The sequence below is a fragment of the Zalophus californianus genome, chromosome 6 (genome assembly GCF_009762305.2).
Source record: "Zalophus californianus isolate mZalCal1 chromosome 6, mZalCal1.pri.v2, whole genome shotgun sequence".
NCBI lineage: Eukaryota > Metazoa > Chordata > Mammalia > Carnivora > Otariidae > Zalophus > Zalophus californianus.
The window spans coordinates 70,704,848-70,712,618 of NC_045600.1; the positions used below are offsets into that span (position 1 = coordinate 70,704,848).

The window sequence follows — 7,771 nt, forward strand, 5'->3', positions numbered from 1 at the left end:
ATCAAAGGGAGGCTGCAGAGAAGCTTTCTGGAGAAAGACAACTGTTGGTGTTGTTAACGCAGCAAGGGAGGAGTTAGCTCGAAGATAAGACTAACACAACACCAGGCAGGCAGAGGAAACAATCCATGTTCGGTGACCGAGGTACAAAACTGCATGATGCATTCAGGGAGATATAGAAATGACTGAACAGAGGATGTCCTCTGGGGAGGATCTTGAGGTGAGATAAGCATCCAATCATGGAGGGCCCTGAGGCTAAGCTGACAGTCTGGAATCCTGGAAGCTATTGAAGTTTAAGCCTAACGTTGACATTCGCTAATTTCTCACTTTAGCAGCCTTATCCTGGCAGCAGGGGGCAGAATGGAGCAGAGAGACCTGCCTGAGTCTAGGAGCTATTGCAGTGATCCCAGGTGGGCCGATGAGGCCAGAGCTAAGGCTGTGATTCCACAAAGAAGGAGGCAGATTGGAGAAAAGAAGATGAGAAGCAATGAGCAGCACCTGGCAGTTAATTCCAAAAGGGGAAGCAGGATGTGACAGAGGCGTAGGGTGCCTTTCACGCTCTGGCTTGGGCAACCACATGGTATAATACCCTGAAACAGAGACATCCCAAGAGATGGGTGGAGAAACGTTTTTGTGGAGTTCCCCATGGGGCAGGTTGAGTTTAAGTTGCGTGTGTGATTTAGTTGCGGTGCGTTGGGCACTGTGCTGTCTCTATAAAGAGGGGGCTAGCCAGACATCATAGACTGGGGAGGCAGCAGTCTGTAAGTAGTTATTGAAGCCAGGCGTGTGGCTGACATGCAAACCATTATTTTTCTACATATGAAGGAGAATGAAAATATATTAACTCACCAATTTGACCTACCCTCTCCAGGGGCCAAATGATCCACATCTGTCTGTGGTGCATTTTTCTTAGAATCAAGGAACCTAAACAATGGACTCACAATCAGTGCCTTGCTTGGGAAGCATGGAAGCAGACCACAGTGAAATGGAGACTCATGAGAAAGATTTCATCCAACCATACAGAGATCTGATGAGTCATCCCTGCTCCACGATGGAGAACACCTCCAGGATAATTCAAATGCTCGTTTCAGATCCAAGGTTTTTTCTCTCCCGTACCTGTGCTGAACAAACTGGGCCATACACACACATACGCTTTTTGTCTCGTAGGATAACTATATTCATTCTTTTAAAGCAAGGGTCTTTTGGGGTTTTTTCAATCCAGTCATATACACTGATAAGGTTACAGGTTTAGGCCAGCAATTGTTGACATATATTCCAGGGACCAAACCTGGGTTAACATTTTTTGAGCTCAAGTGCTTGGAAACTACCCATCACACATTCTCAGATTATTTGTTAAAGGTTGGGAACCAATCTGATTCACTGCATGTTTGGCTTTCCTAATTTCATTTTCAAAGGGATACCTTAATGTCAAGATTACAGGCTACCTTGCTGTTACTCTGTGGTGTAATAAAAAATATATTGGGTATTTGTCCCTGGTTCTTCACACAGAGCTCCTAAACACTTGGAATTTCCTGAGTGATAGACGAGTGTCTTTTGTCATATACAATGAGCCCCTTTTCATTACACCTGAGTTCATACTAATGCGGTGACTCAGGATTAGGGCCCATAGATGGTTTCAGAATGGGGACTGGTCACTAGAAAGCCCAAACACAGTGATTAGAGCACAGGAACTTTCAGCCCTAGCCCCAGCCCACCCCAATCTCTGGGGAGCCTTGGGAAGCTGGAGACTGGGTTATAACAACACTTAAACAGAGATTCAGAGAGCTTCGGGGTTGGTGAACACATTAATATGCTGGGAGGTAGACGTGCCCAGAGAGGGCTTGGAAGCTCAGCACCTTTCCACCCCCATATTTTGCCCTGTGTTTCTCTTCCATTTGGCTGTTCTCCAGTTGTATCCTTCATAATAAACTGGCAAACACTAAGTAAAGTACGTTCCTGAGTTCTATGAGTCATTATACCAAATTAGCAAAACTGGGGGACAGTCACAAGAACCCCCAAATTTGTTGTCAGCCAGACAGAAGGGTGAGTAGTCTGGGCACCCCATTTGGAGCTGATGTCTGAGGTGGGGCAGTCTTGTGGGGCTGAGCCCTTGACCTGTGAGGTCTGTGCTAATTCTGAAGAGTTTCAAAATTGGATTGAATTGTTGGACACCCAGTTGGTGTCAAAGAACCAGAGAATTGGCATGGGAAAACCCCATATATTTGGCATCAGGAGTGATGTCAGCAAAGCCACCGTGCACACCACTCTGCGTGACAGAAAAAAGCCACAAAATCTTTACTGAGCTCAACAAATATCTCATCGTAAAAAGCAAACCTTTATCGCCAGGTTTCGATCATGATGACAAAGGAGAGGAAAAAAACTTCGTGTCATATGAGACATTATTAAAGATCTTGAGATGTTGAGTCTTTAGGAAAGAAAAAATTAGAGGGAAAATTGGATAGTGGTTTTCAAATATTTGGACAAGGAGAACTTGCATCTATGATGAATTGTTGGACAAGTCAAAGAAACAGATTTCTACTTAATATCACATGACCAGAAATCCTTCCCTGTGAGTTACAGCACCTTCCTCCACGCCATCATTGGAAGTATTCACATGTAAGGAAGATCTTTATGGTTCGGGATGCCATAGACGGGGTTACAGACTACCTCCAAGGGGCTCGGCCACTCTGGTTCTCTTATGCGGACTCAGAACTCGAGGGTTACAATTCCAATCACAGAGTACTTATTTTAAAAAGTCACATTTTTTTTGGACACTGGCTGAAAGAGAACTTTTTATTACTTTTATGTACAGAAAATTCAACAGTGCCCACTTAGCCCAGTTTGGTGGCCAGTTCTTCAGCCTTTGCTTTTTCCAACTTGGCAATGCAAGCCACCGACTTTGGACCCAGGACATTGCCTCCCCAGTGGCAGCGTATCTCATAAAAATATGGAACGCTTCATGGATCTGCATATCATCCTTGCGCAGGGGCCACGCTAATCTCTGTAACGTTCCAGTTTTAATATATCTGCTGCCAAAGCAAGCCCAAAAGTCACACTTTTAGAAGTTCAAATAAATATAATCAGTTTGAAAGTCAAGTATCCTGCTTGAGTAAACAAATTTGGAGTAAACACTGTAGGAACATCTAAAATGTGAAGAAATGATGAGTACGAGAATTCTTATAATTAAGTAGGTTAACTGCCCGAATAAAATTCAGTGTGAATGTGTAGGATAGTAATCAGTAGAATGTGGAGTTATAAAAAGCAGTGAGACGAGACGACCCATGCTAGTTCCTCCAGAAAGAGATAATCAGTCATGTAGAGGAAACGGAACGATAGAGTCCGGACTACGCTGACCACACTGTTCTCCACGGCAGAGCCTCCTTCAGGATGGGAGAGCAGGCTGCACCTTCCTTCTACGTTGTGGGCAGGAAGTAGTGGGAGATTTATAAGCCCCAACCAAAAAGAACCTCCCTTTCCTACTTAGTAATGTCTGAAATAATTCTGCCAGGGTCACCCTGGAGGAAGAGTAAGGAGAGGAGGAAGAATGAAGACCAGAAATGCCAAGATAACTTCTGTTTTAACATGTTCGGACCTCTGCTCCCTTTGATGGCAATGACACTTCAGGAGGTCGGAGGTGGGCTTATCCACTGAGCTATGCCCTAAATGGACAGACACTGGGGATGGTCTGTTTCTGAACAATTGTGGACAAATATAGACCATAGCAAAAACAGAACTGTCACCAAAATACTATTCTTTCCTTGTTGCGTGTTATGTTTCCTACTCCTGAAAAGCTCTCCCATGAAGTGGACTTGCCATCCCCGGGTGGTCACTCTCCCATCTGCAGAGGCCTTCCTCCTCTCTCCTGGTCCTGGCCTTCTTTGTTCCTTGTGCCCTTGAAACAAGAACGGCTCAAGAGGGAATAATTTAATTCCAGCGCCCTCTGCTGGCCCTGCAGAAGGGCAAGCCATCTTAAACTAGATCAGTAGTTGCCAAATTTCTCACTACCAGGAAGACATTTTATTATTTTATTAACCCCAGAGGACCCCCCCCACACATACACACACACACATTTTGAAGCTGATCTTTTAGGAAAATTCCACTTGCTTAGTAATTATTGACTTATTTACCAATTTTCATGTATCAAAGTCATGGGAAACTGTCAATCAGAACCTGTAATCAACATGTAATCACAAAGTATACGACACAAAGGTTATTTCTTTTTTTTATTTATTAACATATAATGTGTTATTTGTTTCAGGGGTATAGGTCTGTGATTCATCAGTCTTACACAATTCACAGAGCTCACCATAGAAGGTTATTTATTTCTAATCACACATAAACATTCACCTTTTACCTAGCCTGTAAACCTTACTGCAGGTAAGTGTGCAATTTCTGTGAGGCTTTTTAACATACTGCAAATAACTTAAGGATCTGGTTCCTACCTGGAGATCCAAGGGCCCCAGGCTTGGAACCACCAAGTTAGAATAACTCAGCATCTAAACAATAGCTAAAACCTGAGGACTGAGAAATTCTTAATTTACTAGTGAGCACTTCTGGATGATGGCTGAATGTTTTCTGCCACTTGGATATAATTCTTCAAATTACTTTGGTCTGTTAACTCGTCATATAGTGACCTGAAAGGTTAATGGAGCATTCAGAGTTGTACATATCCAAACTGAGCTTTCAGGTACCAATTAGTGTTAGCAATGAGTAGCTGGACAGGAGTAGCAATGATAGAGATCCATACATCTGGGAAATGGGAGGTACATGACTAGGGACATCTGAAATCCAGTTCTCAGCTGGCTTCTTGCCTCAGTGCCCCAGCAATTTCAACCCCATCAAAGTATGGTTCCATGAATAGAAAGCTGGTATATTCACAGGAAAAAAGAGAGGTAGAGAAACATGGTAGGCTCAGCACAGTGTGTGGTATGTGGCCTGAGTGGAGTAAGGCAGGAGAGTAGGGAAGTCTAGAAATAGAATAGACAAGGGGTTCTCTGAGGGCAGGACCGGGTTTTGTCCATTGTTTTAACCCCCGTATCTGACACAATGCCTGGCACACAAGAGGCTCTCAACTATTTGTTGCATTTTTGTAGGTATTACACTTACCAATTCTAGAAATGTTTTTAGCTAGGTACAAAGCCCCACCAGTGACTACTAAGATAGTAGCCAAGGGTAGCTGGTTCCGTGGTAGAACTGAGCTTGCTGTTTGGATGCAAAGTTTTGTACAGAAAAGGTTACATTTTTTTTTTTTTGAAAAACCTGAATGTATCTCAGAATGATTTTCCATATTTGACTTTTTTTCTTTTAAAGTAAAAGATAATTTATTGTAATATAACAAAGAAATGGAAAAGTATACAATGTGAACACAACTATATAACCAGCACTTAGATCAAGAAACAGACCATCTTGGTATCTTAGAAGCCCTGGTGCTGCCTCCTTCCTGTCACTATCTGACCCCCTTTCCTACTATCCTGACTTCTAACACCATAAATTAGTTTTGCCTATTTTCGAACTGCATACAGTATATGGTGGATTCTTTGGTTCAACATTATTTTTGTGAAGGTAATTCACCTTCTTAGTTGCAGTTTGTTCATTCTCATTGCTGTCTTTTATTTACAGATATGCTACAATTTTTAGTTGACTACTTATGATGGGTTAGTTCTGGGTTTTTACTATTCCGAAGAGCGCAGACATGAGGACTCACATGCGTTTCTTCTGCGCACGCATGCGCATTTGGGTTGGGCGCACATGCGTGGGAGACCTGGGGGGGCCAAGGGGCGCGCGTGTGACCAGCTTTTACAGGGACTTCCAAAGAGTTTCACAAAGTGGTTGTGCCGGTTTTGTGTTAGCTCTTATACAAAGCTAGATGCCGGAGATATTCAGAGGGGAGAAAGGACGGGGAGCGGGGAGATTATCCCTAGGCCTATATTTGAAACCTAAGGGACTTGACGGGAAGGAAGAAGACAAAATAATCCTCGAAGGGACAGGCCCCATCAATCATCGGCTCATCATCGGAGTGACTAGAAGCCTGCTTCCCCAGGATGAGAAAGAAGGCAGAATAATAACACAAAACGTAGAGGAGAAGAAGAAAAGGAAAAAGATCAGAATGGATGCTCACCCTGAATGCCAAGGCCCTGCTAATGATTTTACCTTCATAAAAATGACACCCTAGTGTCCCAAAGCCCTGACTCTGATAGGTCAGATTGGACCCAAAATGCAGCAAAATGTGCTCTAGATTTATACATTTGTGTTTATCACAAAATTTCCTGAACTTGCTTGAGGCTCTGTACGTACATAAGGTTATTAATCAGGACAGTTCCTCTTTATTAATTGTGGGATAAGAACTTTCACCACTGCTGATATTCACAGGAATAAATATAAAACTTTATTGTTAGATTTTTGTTAAGATTTTTGTAGAAAGTTTTATTTGCAAGTAAGTAAGCCAAAGTAGAAATGCAAGATGCTATCAGATAGGAGAATCCAATTTTCCACTTAAATATGTTTGTCCCTTTTGCAGCTGGATTTGGGGCTTTCCCCTGAAAGTCTCAGGAAGCTCATTTGAGTGACTCAGAACGAACCCAGTCTGCGAGACGTGGCTAGCAAAAGGCATAGCATTGCAAGGAGGAATGCAATGTTCTATTTACAAAAGGAATTTGATTGCTAATTATGAATCCCTATAAGCTCTATGCATTTCATACTTCTTTGCAATTCAGAAATGAATCCTGTGGTCTCTTCTGGTCTCTTGTAAGCTGAGGTTCTCTCTGACACTTTGCAAAGACAGCTCCTACCTGAGTGCTGACCCCTCCGTATCTACCTTTTCTCAAATTGATTTTCAGCTCCAGGACAATTTGCTCTGCAGTGGATCTCGTCACAGAACAGACAGGGACTGCCTATCCTCGCAGAGAGAGGTCAGGTTTACACTTGCATTCATTTCCTTGGGGCTATTTTGTGAATTAAACTTGGCACATCCCTGCCTGTTTGCTTTTGATCTGACGTGCAGGACAAGGAGTTCAATTCATTTACTGCCTCTCCAGCAACCGTGTCCAAGAGTATTATCCAGTAGGAGGTCTAAGGATGTTGCCACTATCAGTGGCCAACAGGCACACTTGAAAATTCATGAACAGTTTGTAAAAAGACAGGAGTTCTTCCCCCGCCCCCCGCCCCACCCCACCCCACCCCACTCCCGCCGTGCTTTAACTGAGATGCTGGCTGAGCCCATACCAAGAGAGGGAAATCAATCCAGGCCAAAACTTCAGGAGTGGCTGCAAAGCACCATAAGGATCGAGAAGTTTCTGATTTGCTTCCAAATTATACCCAAGGGCACAAAGAACTGGCATTGCAAAAACTTAGCTGGTCTAGCTGATATACAAATCAATTTGTTCACCTGCTCCTAGTTATGAACGTTCACCTTATGAACTCTCATATGCATGAATGGGCATTTGCAAAGCACCTACTACCCAGCCTCCTGGAAACCTCTAGAATCATCCCCCAAATCAAGAAGTGACACAGCTCTGAGTAAACACCATCCAGGGACAATTTAAGAAATTATGTATCTAGGGGCACCTGGGTGGTTCAGTTGGTTAGGCATCTGCCTTCAGCTTGGGTCATGGTACTGGGGTCCTGGGATAGAACCCTGGGATAGAACCCTGGGATAGAACCCTGCATCGGGCTCCCTGATCAGCAGAGAGTCTGCTTCTCCCTCTCCCTCTGCCCCTCCCCCTGCTTGTGCATGCTCTTTCTCTCTTTCTCTCTCTCTCTAATAAATAGTCTTTTT

The 7,771-nt window shown here is 43.5% G+C and overlaps 1 pseudogene; it reads right to left on the bottom strand.

Moving 5' to 3' along the window:
• Nucleotides 1–2,938: 2,938 nt before the first annotated feature.
• Nucleotides 2,939–3,038, bottom strand: LOC113910616 (annotated as a pseudogene).
• Nucleotides 3,039–7,771: the final 4,733 nt, after the last annotated feature.